The sequence below is a fragment of the Oncorhynchus keta genome, unplaced genomic scaffold (genome assembly GCF_023373465.1).
Source record: "Oncorhynchus keta strain PuntledgeMale-10-30-2019 unplaced genomic scaffold, Oket_V2 Un_contig_12993_pilon_pilon, whole genome shotgun sequence".
Classification (NCBI taxonomy): domain Eukaryota; kingdom Metazoa; phylum Chordata; class Actinopteri; order Salmoniformes; family Salmonidae; genus Oncorhynchus; species Oncorhynchus keta.
In genome coordinates, this window is record NW_026278079.1 from 62169 (window position 1) to 78535 (window position 16367).

Sequence of the window (16367 nt, forward strand, 5' to 3'; positions counted from 1 at the left end):
TCAGAAAGGATTACCTGCACATACTGACCAGCTCATGTTATAGACAGAAGCAAGCTACATGGCGGACCAATCCGACCTCATCTCTCGGCATGTCCAGCCTCCTCATTATCTCAGCCAATCATGGCTAGCGGGAAGGTTGCTGACTTTTCCATGACTAAACCAACTAGGCTCGTAACAGTTTTATTTGTATTTACAGATGGTATACACATGTTCCAGAAGGCATTTATGCCCCAAAAACACATTTTGATTAAATAAAATAAAATAAATTAAAACATTTTGATTGGCGCTCCTGTGGTAGGCGTAATGTGGTGATGCACAACGCCTAATTTCTTGAAACAAGTCACATATGTGACTGATCACATTCATTTGGTTGGTTTCTGTTATATTGGAAACATGTCTATATTCTGTTCATCTAAGAGGAAAAGCTAAATGTACAGAATTGTAGTATTAGAGATCCACAGTCAGATACAGTTGAAGTCTGACGTTTACATACACCTTAGCCAAATACATTTTAACTCAGTTTTTCACAATTCCTGACATTGAATCCTAGTAAAAATTCCCTGTTTTAGGTCAGTTAGGATCACCACTTTATTTTAAGGATGTGAAATGCCAGAATAATAGTAGAGAGAATGATTTATTTCAGCTTTTATTTCTTTCATCACATTCCCAGTGGGTCAGAAGTTTACATACACTCAATTAGTATTTGGTAGCATTGCCTTTAAATTGTTTAACTTGGGTCAAACATTTCGGGTAGCCTTCCACATGCTTCCCACAATACGTTGGGTGAATTTTGGCCCATTCCTCCTGACAGAGCTGGTGTAACTGAGTCAAGTTTGAAGGCCTTCTTGCTCGCACACACTTTTTCTGTTCTGCCCACAGATTTTCTATGGGATTGAGGTCAGGGCTTTGTGATGGCCACTCCAATACATTGACTTTGTTGTCCTTAAGCCATTTTGCCACAACTTTGGAAGTATGCTTGGGGTCATTGTCCATTTGGAAGACTCAAGCTTTAACTTCTTGACTGATGTCTTGAGATGTTGCTTCAATATATCCACATCATTTTCCAGCTTCTTGATGACATCTATTTTGTGAAGTGCACCAGTCCCTCCTGCAGTAAACAACATGATGCTGCCACCCCTGTGCTTCACGGTTGGGATGGTGTTCTTCGGCTTGCAATCCTCCACCTTTTTCCTCCAAACATAACAATGGTCATTATGGCCAAACAGTTCTATTTTTGTTTCATCAGACCAAAAAGTACACTCTTTGTCCCCATGCGCAGTTGCAAACTGTAGTCTGGCTTTTTTTATGGCAGTTTTGGAGCAGTGGCTTCTTCCTTTCTGAGCGGCCTTTCAGGTTATGTCGATATAGGACTTGTTTACTGTGGATTTAGATACTTTTGTACCGGTTTCCTCCAGCATCTTCACAAGGTTCTTTGCTGTTGTTCTGGGATTGATTTGCACTTTTTGCACCAAAGTACGTTCATCTCTAGGAGACAGAACGCATCTCCTTCCTGAGCGGTATGATGGCCGCGTGGTCCCATGGTGTTTATACTTGCGTACTATTGTTTGTACAGATGAACGTGGTACCTTCAGACGTTTGGAAACTGCTCCCAAGGATGAATCAGACTTGTGGTCTGCAAATGTTTTCTTCTTTTGTTTCCCCCATGATTTTAAGCAAAGAGGCACTGATTTTGAAGGGAGGCCTTGAAATACATCCACATGTACACCTCCAATTGACTCAAATTATGTCAATTAGCCTATCAGAAGCTTCTAAAGCCATGACATCATTTTCTGGAATTTTCCAAGCTGTTTAAAGGCACAGTCAATTTCATGTATGTAAACTTCTGACTCACTGGAATTGTGATACGGTGCATTATAAGTGAAATAATCTCTGTCAACAATTGTTGGAAAAAATACTTCTGTCATGCACAAAGTAGATGTCCTAACCAACTTGCCCAAACTATAGTTTGTTAACAAGAAATGTGTGGAGTGGTTGAAAAACAAGTTTTAATGACTCCAACCTAAGTGCTTGTAAGCTTCCGACTTCAACTGTATGTAGAGCGTAATGACAGTGCATCCACTATATATTTACTGCAGCTGTCTGGTCCTGTCATGTCCCAGGAGAGAGATAAAGCAGGGGTTTTGTAGGCAGAGGCAGAGCTGTGGAGGGAGAGTCTGTGAGGAGGCATCGGGCAGGGGTTTGGAGGGAGGAGAGCGTTGGTTTGAAGGTAGGAGGAATGGAGGAGGGTAGAGGTTTAGAGGGAGGAGAGCAGGGATTTGGAGGGAGGAGGGCAGGGGTTTGGAGGGAGGAGACCAGGGGTTTGGAGGGCGGAGGGCAGGGGTTTGGAGGGCGGAGGGCAGGGGTTTGGAGGGCGGAGGGCAGGGGTTTGGAGGGAGTAGGGTAGGAGTTTGGAGGGAGGAGAGCAGGGGTTTGGAGGGAGGAGAGCAGGGGTTTGGAGGGAGGAGGGCAGGGGTTTGGAGGGAGGAGGGCAGGGGTTTGGAGGGAGGAGACCAGAGGTTTGGAGGGAGGAGACCAGAGGTTTGGAGGGAGGAGAGCAGAGGTTTGGAGGGAGGAGAGCAGAGGTTTGGAGGGAGGAGAGCAGAGGTTTGGAGGGAGGAGAGCAGAGGTTTGGAGGGAGGAGAGCAGGGGTTTGGAGGGAGGAGAGCAGGGGTTTGGAGGGAGGAGAGCAGAGGTTTGGAGGGAGGAGAGCAGAGGTTTGGAGGGAGGAGAGCAGGGGTTTGGAGGGAGGAGGTAGGGAGTAGGGTAGGAGCTTGGAGGGAGGAGGGCAGGGGTTTGGAGTGAGATGGAATGGAGGAGGGCAGGGGTTTGGAGGGAGGAGGGATGGAGGAGGATAGGGATTTCTGAGGGGAGAGCAGAGGTTTTGGAGCCCATGGACTAGGATCAGCGCCTCTGACAGGAATTATGATTCGTTGTAATGAGATAAATAAAGTCCATAGACCAGGCGTGCACTGAGCTGGGTCAGAGAAGAGTATGACTCGGCCAGAGAGGAGAGAGACCTGCAGTAGGCCAGAGAGGAGAGAGACCTGCAGTAGGCCAGAGAGGAGAGAGACCTGCAGTAGGCCAGAGAGGAGAGAGACCTGCAGTAGGCCAGAGAGGAGAGAGACCTGCAGTAGGCCAGAGAGGAGAGAGACCTGCAGTAGGCCAGAGAGGAGAGAGACCTGCAGTAGGCCAGAGAGGAGAGAGACCTGCAGTAGGCCAGAGAGGAGAGAGCCCTGCAGTAGGCCAGAGAGGAGAGAGCCCTGCAGTAGGCCAGAGAGGAGAGAGCCCTGCAGTAGGCCAGAGGAGAGAGACCTGCAGTAGGCCAGAGAGGAGAGAGACCTGCAGTAGGCCAGAGAGGAGAGAGACCTGCAGTAGGCCAGAGAGGAGTAGGCCCAGAGAGACCTGCAGTAGGCAAGAGAGGAGAGAGACCTGCAGTAGGCCAGAGAGGAGAGAGACCTGCAGTAGGCCAGAGAGAGAGAGACCTGCAGTAGGCCAGAGAGGAGAGAGACCTGCAGTAGGCCAGATAGGACCTTTCTTCGTTCAATAGTCTCAGCCCAGTGAATCATGCCCACCACCCAGCACAGTCCACACAGTTACATCCACAGAGCCAGTCAGCCTGATAAACTAACAGTCAGGAAGATTCAGCCTAAACCACTTGATAAATGGCGCTGGTCACATGCTCATAGAAAGAGAAAGCTCTGGGTGCCAGGATAAAATAGCTACTGTAGTCGGATCCAGAGACTCAGCCAGCTGGAGGCTAAATGAACTGTACATGGTTTCATTTTCCTGGAAGAGTAGAGAGACAAATTGCAGTCAGAGAAGGTTTAGGAAGAGAAGACGCCTTGGAGAGTGAAATAAACAAATGAAGTTAACATGTGTAATGGGATTCTATTATAGATGGGATGTTGTTTGACTATTAAGCACCTAAACACTGTTTCATCTTATATCTGATTGGATGTTGTTTCATCTTATATCTGATTGGATGTTGTTTCATCTTATATCTGATTGGATGTTGTTCCATCTTATATCTGATTGGATGTTGTTCCATCTTTTATCTGATTGGATGTTGTTTCATCTTATATCTGATTGGATGTTGTTTCATCTTATATCTGATTGGATGTTGTTCCATCTTTTATCTGATTGGATGTTGTTCCATCTGTTATCTGATTGGATGTTGTTTCATCTTATATCTGATTGGATGTTGTTTCATCTTATATCTGATTGGATGTTGTTTCATCTTATATCTGATTGGATGTTGTTCCATCTGTTATCTGATTGGATGTTGTTCCATCTTATATCTGATTGGATGTTGTTTCATCTTATATCTGATTGGATGTTGTTCCATCTTATATCTGATTGGATGTTGTTCCATCTTTTATCTGATTGGATGTTGTTCCATCTGTTATCTGATTGGATGTTGTTCCATCTTATATCTGATTGGATGTTGTTTCATCTTATATCTGATTGGATGTTGTTTCATCTTATATCTGATTGGATGTTGTTCCATCTTATATCTGATTGGATGTTGTTCCATCTTATATCTGATTGGATGTTGTTTCATCTTATATCTGATTGGATGTTGTTTCATCTTATATCTGATTGGATGTTGTTCCATCTTATATCTGATTGGATGTTGTTTCATCATATATCTGATTGGATGTTGTTTCATCTTATATCTGATTGGATGTTGTTTCATCTTATATCTGATTGGATGTTGCCTTGATAAAACATCAGCAGTAGTTTGAAGCAGTGAGGCCCGAGGGGGTGTGGCATACAGAACATACCACGGCTAAGGGTTGTTCTTACGCACGGCGCAACACGGAGTACCTGGATACAGCCCTTAGCGACGGTATACAGGCCATACACCACAAACCCCTGCTGTGCTTTATGGCTTTTACAAACCAGTTGCCAAGACAGCAAGGCAAGGAACGACACATTTAAATGGAAAATGTTACAGGGGATACCGTTACAGAGTCAATGTGGAGGCTATATACAGGGGGTACCGGTACAGAGTCAATGTGGAGGCTATATACAGGGGGTAACCGGTACAGAGTCAATGTGGAGGCTATATACAGGGGGTACTGGTACAGAGTCAATGTGGAGGCTATATACAGGGGGGTACCGGTAGAGTCAATGTGGAGGCTATATACAGGGGGTACCGGTACAGAGTCAATGTGGAGGCTATATACAGGGGGTACCGGTAGAGTCAATGTGGAGGCTATATACAGGGGGTACTGGTACAGAGTCAATGTGGAGGCTATATACAGGGGGTACCGGTACAGAGTCAATGTGGAGGCTATATACAGGGGGTACCGGTACAGAGTCAATGTGGAGGCTATATACAGGGGGTACCGATACAGAGTCAATGTGGAGGCTATATACAGGGGGTACCGGTACAGAGTCAATGTGGGGGCTATATACAGGGGTACCGGTACAGAGTCAATGTGGAGGCTATATAAAGGGGGTAGTGGTACAGAGTCAATGTGGAGGCTATATACAGGGGTACCGGTACAGAGTCAATGTGGAGGCTATATACAGGGGTACCGGTACAGAGTCAATGTGGAGGCTATATACAGGGGTACCGGTACAGAGTCAATGTGGAGGCTATATACAGGGGGTACCAGTACAGAGTCAATGTGGAAGCTATATACAGGGGTACCGGTACAGAGTCAATGTGGAGACTATATACAGGGTACTGGTACAGAGTCAATGTGGAGGCTATATACAGGGGGTACCAGTACAGAGTCAATGTGGAAGCTATATACAGGGGTACCGGTACAGAGTCAATGTGGAGGCTATATACAGGGGTACCGGTACAGAGTCAATGTGGAGGCTATATACAGGGGTACCGGTACAGAGTCAATGTAGAGGCTATATACAGGGGTACCGGTACAGAGTCAATGTGGAGGCTATATACAGGGGTACCGGTACAGAGTCAATGTGGAAGCTATATACAGGGGGTACCGGTACAGAGTCAATGTGGAGGCTATATACAGGGGTACCGGTACAGAGTCAATGTGGAGGCTATATACAGGGGTACCAGTACAGAGTCAATGTGGAAGCTATATACAGGGGTACCGGTACAGAGTCAATGTGGAGGCTATATACAGGGGGTACCGGTACAGAGTCAATGTGGAGGCTATATACAGGGGTACTGGTACAGAGTCAATGTGGAGGCTATATACAGGGGTACCGGTACAGAGTCAATGTGGAGGCTATATACAGGGGGTACCGGTACAGAGTCAATGTGGAGGCTATATACAGGGGTACCAGTACAGAGTCAATGTGGAGACTATATACAGGGGAGTACCGGTACAGAGTCAATGTGGAGGCTATATACAGGGGTACCGGTACAGAGTCAATGTGGAGGCTATATACAGGGGTACTGGTACAGAGTCAATGTGGAGGCTATATACAGGGGGTACCGGTACAGAGTCAATGTGGAGGCTATATACAGGGGTACCGGTACAGAGTCAATGTGGAGGCTATATACAGGGGTACCGGTACAGAGTCAATGTGGAGACTATATACAGGGTACTGGTACAGAGTCAATGTGGAGGCTATATACAGGGGTACCAGTACAGAGTCAATGTGGAGACTATATACAGGGGGTACCGGTACAGAGTCAATGTGGAGGCTATATACAGGGGTACCGGTACAGAGTCAATGTGGAGGCTATATACAGGGGTACTGGTACAGAGTCAATGTGGAGGCTATATACAGGGGGCACTGGTACAGAGTCAATGTGGAGGCTATATACAGAGGGTACCGGTACAGAGTCAATGTGGAGACTATATACAGGGGGGTACCGGTACAGAGTCAATGTGGAGGCTATATACAGGGGGTACCGGTACAGAGTCAATGTGGAGGCTATATACAGGGGGTACCGGTACAGAGTCAATGTGGAGACTATATACAGGGGGGTACCGGTACAGAGTCAATGTGGAGGCTATATACAGGTGGTACCGGTACAGAGTCAATGTGGAGGCTATATACAGGGGGTACCGGTACAGAGTCAATGTGGAGGCTATATACAGGAGGTACCGGTACAGAGTCAATGTGGAGGCTATATACAGGGGGTACTGGTACAGAGTCAATGTGGAGGCTATATACAGGGGGTACTGGTACAGAGTCAATGTGGAGGCTATATACAGGGGTACCGGTACAGAGTCAATGTGGAGGCTATATACAGGGGGTACCGGTACAGAGTCAATGTGGAGGCTATATACAGGGGGTACCGGTACAGAGTCAGTGTGGAGGCTATATACAGGGGGTACCAGTACAGAGTCAATGTGGAGGCTATATACGGGGGGTACCGGTACAGAGTCAATGTGGAAGCTATATACAGGGGGTATCCGTACAGAGTCAATGTGGAGGCTATATACAGGGGGTACCGGTACAGAGTCAATGTGGAGGCTATATACAGGGGGTACCGGTACAGAGTCAATGTGGAGGCTATATACAGGGGGAACCGGTACAGAGTCAATGTGGAGGCTATATACAGGGGTACTGGTACAGAGTCAATGTGGAGGCTATATACAGGGGTACCAGTACAGAGTCAATGTGGAGGCTATATACAGGGGGTACCGGTACAGAGTCAATGTGGAGGCTATATACAGGGGTACCGGTACAGAGTCAATGTGGAGGCTATATACAGGGGTACCGGTACAGAGTCAATGTGGAGACTATATACAGGGGGTACTGGTACAGAGTCAATGTGGAGGCTATATACAGGGGTACCGGTACAGAGTCAATGTGGAGGCTATATACAGGGGGTACAGAGTCAATCTGGAGGCTATATACAGGGGGTACCGGTACAGAGTCAATGTGGAGGCTATATACAGGGGGTACCGGTACAGAGTCAATGTGGAGGCTATATACAGGGGGTACTGGTACAGAGTCAATGTGGAGGCTATATACAGGGGGTACTGGTACAGAGTCAATGTGGAGGCTATATACAGGGGGTACTGGTACAGAGTCAGTGTGGAGGCTATATACAGGGGGTACTGGTACAGAGTCAATGTGGAGGCTATATACAGGGGGTACTGGTACAGAGTCAATGTGGAGGCTATATACAGGGGGTACCGTAACAGAGTCAATGTGGAGGCTATATACAGGGGGTACCGGCACAGAGTCAATGTGGAGGCTATATACAGGGGGTACCGGTACAGAGTCAATGTGGAGGCTATATACAGGGGGTACCGGTACAGAGTCAGTGTGGAGGCTATATACAGGGGGTACCGGCAGGAAATAGTGAGTTGACCCAGAGACTGTAGTCTATATACAGTATAGCTGGTGTTGATAGTGAGTTGACCCAGAGACTGTAGTCTATATACAGTATAGCTGGTGTTTATAGTGAGTTGACCCAGAGACTGTAGTCTATATACAGTATAGCTGGTGTTTATAGTGAGTTGACCCAGAGACTGTAGTCTATATACAGTATAGCTGGTGTTTATAGTGAGTTGACCCAGAGACTGTAGTCTATATACAGTATAGCTGGTGTTTATAGTGAGTTGACCCAGAGACTGTAGTCTTTATACAGTATAGCTGGTGTTTATAGTGAGTTGACCCAGAGACTGTAGTCTATATACAGTATAGCTGGTGTTTATAGTGAGTTGACCCAGAGACTGTAGTCTATATACAGTATAGCTGGTGTTTATAGTGAGTTGACCCAGAGACTGTAGTCTATATACAGTATAGCTGGTGTTTATAGTGAGTTGACCCAGAGACTGTAGTCTATATACAGTATATCTGGTGTTTATAGTGAGTTGACCCAGAGACTGTAGTCTTTATACAGTATAGCTGGTGTTTATAGTGAGTTGACCCAGAGACTGTAGTCTATATACAGTATAGCTGGTGTTTATAGTGAGTTGACCCAGAGACTGTAGTCTATATACAGTATAGCTGGTGTTTATAGTGAGTTGACCCAGAGACTGTAGTCTATATACAGTATAGCTGGTGTTTATAGTGAGTTGACCCAGAGACTGTAGTCTATATACAGTATAGCTGGTGTTTATAGTGAGTTGACCCAGAGACTGTAGTCTATATACAGTATAGCTGGTGTTTATAGTGAGTTGACCCAGAGACTGTAGTCTATATACAGTATAGCTGGTGTTTATAGTGAGTTAACCCAGAGACTGTAGTCTATATACAGTATATCTGGTGTTTATAGTGAGTTGACCCAGAGACTGTATAGCTGGTGTTTATAGTGAGTTAACCCAGAGACTGTAGTCTATATACAGTATAGCTGGTGTTTATAGTGAGTTGACCCAGAGACTGTAGTCTATATACAGTATAGCTGGTGTTTATAGTGAGTTGACCCAGAGACTGTAGTCTATATACAGTATAGCTGGTGTTTATAGTGAGTTGACCCAGAGACTGTAGTCTATATACAGTATAGCTGGTGTTTATAGTGAGTTGACCCAGAGACTGTAGTCTATATACAGTATAGCTGGTGTTTATAGTGAGTTGACCCAGAGACTGTAGTCTATATACAGTATAGCTGGTGTTTATAGTGAGTTAACCCAGAGACTGTAGTCTATATACAGTATATCTGGTGTTTATAGTGAGTTGACCCAGAGACTGTAGTCTTATTTCAGTATAGCTGGTGTTTATAGTGAGTTGACCCAGAGACTGTAGTCTATATACAGTATAGCTGGTGTTTATAGTGAGTTGATCCAGAGACTGTAGTCTATATACAGTATAGCTGGTGTTTATAGTGAGTTGACCCAGAGACTGTAGAGTCTATATACAGTATAGCTGGTGTTTATAGTGAGTTGACCCAGAGACTGTAGTCTATATACAGTATAGCTGGTGTTTATAGTGAGTTGACCCAGAGACTGTAGTCTATATACAGTATAGCTGGTGTTTATAGTGAGTTGACCCAGAGACTGTAGTCTATATACAGTATAGCTGGTGTTTATAGTGAGTTGACCCAGAGACTGTAGTCTATATACAGTATAGCTGGTGTTTATAGTGAGTTGACCCAGAGACTGTAGTCTATATACAGTATAGCTGGTGTTTATAGTGAGTTGACCCAGAGACTGGAGTCTATATACAGTATAGCTGGTGTTTATAGTGAGTTAACCCAGAGACTGTAGTCTTTATACAGTATAGCTGGTGTTTATCGTGGCCATGATCCATTCCTCATCACCTTGAACACAGTGCACAGTGCCAGGACAGACCTCTGCCAACACACTACTTTACATCACTTATTAATGCTGATGATTTCCTCATGGACTTTTCAATGGAGTATAATGTACAAGTCTACAGATGTCATATTGATTGCTATTATGGAGGAGATGCTGTGTGTCCCTGTTTGCAGACCTCTCTGCCCTGCCCTCTTCCTAAAGCAAATACCACCTGAAAAGAGTTGCTGGTGAGGAGGAGGTTGAATAGACCTGTTGTCTGTCTGTTTAATAGTTGCTGGTGAGGAGGAGGTTGAATAGACCTGTTGTCTGTCTGTTTAATAGTTGCTGGTGAAGAGGAGGTTGAATAGACCTGTTGTCTGTTTGTTTAATAGTTGCTGGTGAAGAGGAGGTTGAATAGACCTGTTGTCTGTCTGTTTAATAGTTGCTGGTGAAGAGGAGGTTGAATAGACCTGTTGTCTGTCTGTTTAATAGTTGCTGTTGAAGAGGAGGTTGAATAGACCTGTTGTCTGTCTGTTTAATAGTTGCTGGTGAGGAGGAGGTTGAATAGACCTGTTGTCTGTCTGTTTAATAGTTGCTGGTGAAGAGGAGGTTGAATAGACCTGTTGTCTGTCTGTTTAATAGTTGTTGGTGAAGAGGAGGTTGAATAGACCTGTTGTCTGTCTGTTTAATAGTTGTTGGTGAAGAGGAGGTTGAATAGACCTGTTGTCTGTCTGTTTAATAGTTGTTGGTGAAGAGGAGGTTGAATAGACCTGTTGTCTGTCTGTTTAATAGTTGCTGGTGAGGAGGAGGTTGAATAGACCTGTTGTCTGTCTGTTTAATAGTTGCTGGTGAAGAGGAGGTTGAATAGACCTGTTGTCTGTCTGTTTAATAGTTGCTGGTGAAGAGGAGGTTGAATAGACCTGTTGTCTGTCTGTTTAATAGTTGCTGGTGAAGAGGAGGTTGAATAGACCTGTTGTCTGTCTGTTTAATAGTTGCTGGTGAGGAGGAGGTTGAATAGACCTGTTGTCTGTCTGTTTAATAGTTGCTGGTGAAGAGGAGGTTGAATAGACCTGTTGTCTGTTTAATAGTTGCTGGTGAAGAGGAGGTTGAATAGACCTGTTGTCTGTCTGTTTAATAGTTGCTGGTGAGGAGGAGGTTGAATAGACCTGTTGTCTGTTTGTTTAATAGTTGCTGGTGAAGAGGAGGTTGAATAGACCTGTTGTCTGTTTGTTTAATAGTTGCTGGTGAAGAGGAGGTTGAATAGACCTGTTGTCTGTTTGTTTAATAGTTGCTGGTGAAGAGGAGGTTGAATAGACCTGTTGTCTGTTTGTTTAATAGTTGCTGGTGAGGAGGAGGTTGAATAGACCTGTTGTCTGTTTAATAGTTGCTGGTGAAGAGGAGGTTGAATAGACCTGTTGTCTGTTTGTTTAATAGTTGTTGGTGAGGAGGAGGTTGAATAGACCTGTTGTCTGTCTGTTTAATAGTTGCTGGTGAAGAGGAGGTTGAATAGACCTGTTGTCTGTTTGTTTAATAGTTGCTGGTGAAGAGGACGTTGAATAGACCTGTTGTCTGTTTAATAGTTGCTGGTGAAGAGGAGGTTGAATAGACCTGTTGTCTGTCTGTTTAATAGTTGCTGGTGAAGAGGAGGTTGAATAGACCTGTTGTCTGTTTGTTTAATAGTTGCTGGTGAAGAGGAGGTTGAATAGACCTGTTGTCTGTTTGTTTAATAGTTGCTGGTGAAGAGGAGGTTGAATAGACCTGTTGTCTGTTTGTTTAATAGTTGCTGGTGAGGAGGAGGTTGAATAGACCTGTTGTCTGTTTGTTTAAGAGTTGCTGGTGAAGAGGAGGTTGAATAGACCTGTTGTCTGTTTAATAGTTGTTGGTGAGGAGGAGGTTGAATAGACCTGTTGTCTGTCTGTTTAATAGTTGCTGGTGAAGAGGACGTTGAATAGACCTGTTGTCTGTCTGTTTAATAGTTGCTGGTGAGGAGGAGGTTGAATAGACCTGTTGTCTGTTTAATAGTTGCTGGTGAAGAGGAGGTTGAATAGACCTGTTGTCTGTTTGTTTAAGAGTTGTTGGTGAGGAGGAGGTTGAATAGACCTGTTGTCTGTCTGTTTAATAGTTGCTGGTGAAGAGGAGGTTGAATAGACCTGTTGTCTGTTTGTTTAATAGTTGCTGGTGAAGAGGACGTTGAATAGACCTGTTGTCTGTTTAATAGTTGCTGGTGAAGAGGAGGTTGAATAGACCTGTTGTCTGTCTGTTTAATAGTTGCTGGTGAAGAGGAGGTTGAATAGACCTGTTGTCTGTCTGTTTAATAGTTGTTGGTGAAGAGGAGGTTGAATAGACCTGTTGTCTGTCTGTTTAATAGTTGCTGGTGAAGAGGAGGTTGAATAGACCTGTTGTCTGTCTGTTTAATAGTTGCTGGTGAAGAGGAGGTTGAATAGACCTGTTGTCTGTCTGTTTAATAGTTGTTGGTGAGGAGGAGGTTGAATAGACCTGTTGTCTGTTTGTTTAAGAGTTGCTGGTGAAGAGGAGGTTGAATAGACCTGTTGTCTGGTTAATAGTTGCTGGTGAAGAGGAGGTTGAATAGACCTGTTGTCTGTCTGTTTAATAGTTGCTGGTGAGGAGGAGGTTGAATAGACCTGTTGTCTGTCTGTTTAATAGTTGCTGGTGAAGAGGAGGTTGAATAGACCTGTTGTCTGTCTGTTTAATAGTTGCTGGTGAAGAGGAGGTTGAATAGACCTGTTGTCTGTCTGTTTAATAGTTGCTGGTGAAGAGGAGGTTGAATAGACCTGTTGTCTGTCTGTTTAATAGTTGCTGGTGAAGAGGAGGTTGAATAGACCTGTTGTCTGTCTGTTTAATAGTTGCTGGTGAAGAGGAGGTTGAATAGACCTGTTGTCTGTCTGTTTAATAGTTGCTGGTGAGGAGGAGGTTGAATAGACCTGTTGTCTGTCTGTTTAATAGTTGCTGGTGAAGAGGAGGTTGAATAGACCTGTTGTCTGTCTGTTTAATAGTTGCTGGTGAAGAGGAGGTTGAATAGACCTGTTGTCTGTCTGTTTAATAGTTGCTGGTGAGGAGGAGGTTGAATAGACCTGTTGTCTGTCTGTTTAATAGTTGCTGGTGAAGAGGAGGTTGAATAGACCTGTTGTCTGTTTGTTTATTTTGTTTCTGGGATTTGACATCTCTGTTCTGGGTGCTTGACTGTAAAGGCCCAGTAATAGTTGACATCTCTGTTCTGGGTGCTTTACTGTAAAGGCCCAGTGAAGTTGACATCTCTGTTCTGGGTGCTTTACTGTAAAGGCCCAGTGAAGTTGACATCTCTGTTCTGGGTGCTTTACTGTAAAGGCCCAGTGAAGTTGACATCTCTGTTCTGGGTGCTTGACTGTAAAGGCCCAGTGAAGTTGACATCTCTGTTCTGGGTGCTTTACTGTAAAGGCCCAGTGAAGTTGACATCTCTGTTCTGGGTGCTTGACTGTAAAGGCCCAGTGAAGTTGACATCTCTGTTCTGGGTGCTTTACTGTAAAGGCCCAGTAATAGTTGACATCTCTGTTCTGGGTGCTTTACTGTAAAGGCCCAGTGAAGTTGACATCTCTGTTCTGGGTGCTTGACTGTAAAGGCCCAGTGAAGTTGACATCTCTGTTCTGGGTGCTTGACTGTAAAGGCCCAGTGAAGTTGACATCTCTGTTCTGGGTGCTTGACTGTAAAGGCCCAGTGAAGTTGACATCTCTGTTCCGGGTGCTTGACTGTAAAGGCCCAGTGAAGTTGACATCTCTGTTCTGGGTGCTTTACTGTAAAGGCCCAGTGAAGTTGACATCTCTGTTCTGGGTGCTTTACTGTAAAGGCCCAGTGAAGTTGACATCTCTGTTCTGGGTGCTTGACTGTAAAGGCCCAGTGAAGTTGACATCTCTGTTCTGGGTGCTTTACTGTAAAGGCCCAGTGAAGTTGACATCTCTGTTCTGGGTGCTTTACTGTAAAGGCCCAGTGAAGTTGACATCTCTGTTCTGGGTGCTTTACTGTAAAGGCCCAGTGAAGTTGACATCTCTGTTCTGGGTGCTTGACTGTAAAGGCCCAGTGAAGTTGACATCTCTGTTCTGGGTGCTTGACTGTAAAGGCCCAGTGAAGTTGACATCTCTGTTCTGGGTGCTTGACTGTAAAGGCCCAGTGAAGTTGACATCTCTGTTCCGGGTGCTTGACTGTAAAGGCCCAGTGAAGTTGACATCTCTGTTCTGGGTGCTTTACTGTAAAGGCCCAGTGAAGTTGACATCTCTGTTCTGGGTGCTTTACTGTAAAGGCCCAGTGAAGTTGACATCTCTGTTCTGGGTGCTTGACTGTAAAGGCCCAGTGAAGTTGACATCTCTGTTCTGGGTGCTTTACTGTAAAGGCCCAGTGAAGTTGACATCTCTGTTCTGGGTGCTTTACTGTAAAGGCCCAGTGAAGTTGACATCTCTGTTCTGGGTGCTTTACTGTAAAGGCCCAGTGAAGTTGACATCTCTGTTCTGGGTGCTTTACTGTAAAGGCCCAGTGAAGTTGACATCTCTGTTCTGGGTGCTTTACTGTAAAGGCCCAGTGAAGTTGACATCTCTGTTCTGGGTGCTTTACTGTAAAGGCCCAGTGAAGTTGACATCTCTGTTCTGGGTGCTTTACTGTAAAGGCCCAGTAATAGTTGACATCTCTGTTCTGGGTGCTTTACTGTAAAGGCCCAGTGAAGTTGACATCTCTGTTCTGGGTGCTTTACTGTAAAGGCCCAGTGAAGTTGACATCTCTGTTCTGGGTGCTTTACTGTAAAGGCCCAGTGAAGTTGACATCTCTGTTCTGGGTGCTTTAATGTAAAGGCCCAGTGAAGTCAACATGCAGTTTTCCTGCAGGACTGCATTATCGGGGGTTTTTGTCTTTTGATATTGATATGAAAACGACTGCATTGGGCCTTTGCATAACCTGCCGCCTCAGTGGTGCTGATAGCTCAGTCACTTTCGTCACTCTACAACATTGGGCCTTTGCATAACCTGCCGCCTCAGTGGTGCTGATAGCTCAGTCACTTTCGTCACTCTACAACTTCCAGTCCAACATTCAAGCCTTCTGCTTCACATCAAAAAGTTGCAGTGAATTGTGTACTGCATAGTTTCTCTAGACAGATGGGTTTCCTCTGGAGGCCGACCGATTAATCGGAATGGCCGATTAATTAGGGCCGATTTCAAGTTTTCATAACAGTTGCCGATTTGTTCTTTTTTCCCCCTCAACAAATCACACGTTTGTGTAGGCGGGGCTTAAAATGTGGGTGTTTATTGCGGGAGGAAACTAGAGGTTGACCGATTAATCGTCCGATTTAATTTTTTTAATGTATTTGTAATAATGACAATTACAACAGTACTGAATGGACACTTATTTTAACTTAATATAATACATCAATAAAACCAATTTAGCCTCAAATAAATAATGAAACATGTTCAATTTGGTTTAAATAATGCAAAAACAAAGTGTTGGAGAAGAAAGTAAAAGTGCAATATGTGCCATGTCAGAAAGCTAACGTTTCAGTTCCTTGTTCTGAACATATGAAAGCTGGTGGTTCCTTTTAACATGAGACTTCAATATTCCCAGGTAAGAAGTTTTAGGTTGTAGTTATTATAGGAATTATAGGACTATTTCCCTCTATACCATTTGTATTTCATTAACCTTTGACTATTGGATGTTCTTATAGGCACTTTAGTATTGCCAGTGTAACAGTATAGCTTCCGTCCCTCTCCTCGCTCCTCCCTGGGCTCGAACCAGCAACACAACGACAACAGCCACCATCGAAGCAGCGTTACCCATGCAGAGCAAGGGGAACAACTACTCCAAGGCTCAGAGCGAGTGACGTTTGAAATGCTATTAGCACGCGCTAACTAGCTAGCCATTTCACTTCGGTTACACCAGCCTCATCTCGGGAGTTGATAGGCTTGAAGTCATAAACAGAGCAATGCTTGAGGCACAACGAATAGCTGCTGGCAAAACGCAAAGAAAGTGCTGTTTGAATGAATGTTTACGCGCCTGCTTCTGCCTACCACCGCTCAGTCAGATACTTGTATGCTCAGTCAGATTATATGCAACACAGGACACGCTAGATAATATCTAGTAATATCATCAACCATGTGTAGTTAAATAGTGATTATGATTGATTGTTTTTATAAGATAAGTTTAATGCTAGCTAGCAACTTACCTTGGCTTACTGCATTCCCGTAACAGGCAGTCTCCTTGTGGAGT

General features: G+C 44.6%; 1 long non-coding RNA gene across 2 annotated transcripts; it reads left to right on the forward strand.

Moving 5' to 3' along the window:
* Nucleotides 1-10571: 10571 nt before the first annotated feature.
* On the forward strand, nt 10572-11173 carry LOC127918058 (uncharacterized). Of its 2 annotated transcripts, XR_008098627.1 has the most exons (4): nt 10572-10589; nt 10640-10689; nt 10790-10839; nt 10990-11173. It is a non-coding gene; the product is annotated as an uncharacterized LOC127918058 (long non-coding RNA). The 2 variants fall into 2 exon arrangements; XR_008098628.1 differs by lacking the exon at nt 10790-10839 and having other exon boundaries at nt 10840-11173.
* The last annotated feature ends 5194 nt before the right edge of the window (nt 11174-16367 follow it).